This window comes from Triticum dicoccoides, chromosome 7B (genome assembly GCF_002162155.2).
Source record: "Triticum dicoccoides isolate Atlit2015 ecotype Zavitan chromosome 7B, WEW_v2.0, whole genome shotgun sequence".
Lineage (NCBI taxonomy): Eukaryota > Viridiplantae > Streptophyta > Magnoliopsida > Poales > Poaceae > Triticum > Triticum dicoccoides.
The window spans coordinates 605891320-605891569 of NC_041393.1; positions in this window are offsets into that span (position 1 = coordinate 605891320).

Genomic DNA, 250 nt, shown 5'->3' on the forward strand with positions numbered 1-250 from the left:
CTACCTGAGATATGTCGGTTTTAGCACCGATAGAGGGTACTTTACTGCAAAATGATTCCTGGGTGGACAACAACGTTGTCCGAGGTGCGTGGGTGGGGTCTACGGACGTCCGAGGATGCCTGGGCAGCACCCGAAGAGGTACAACGGCGACGACGGACGAGGAGGGTACATATGAAAGGAAGGGGAAGCAGGCCCGGAGTACAAGAAAGGGTGACCGGGAGAGGGATTTGAGTAGGTCGGGGGTATTGAA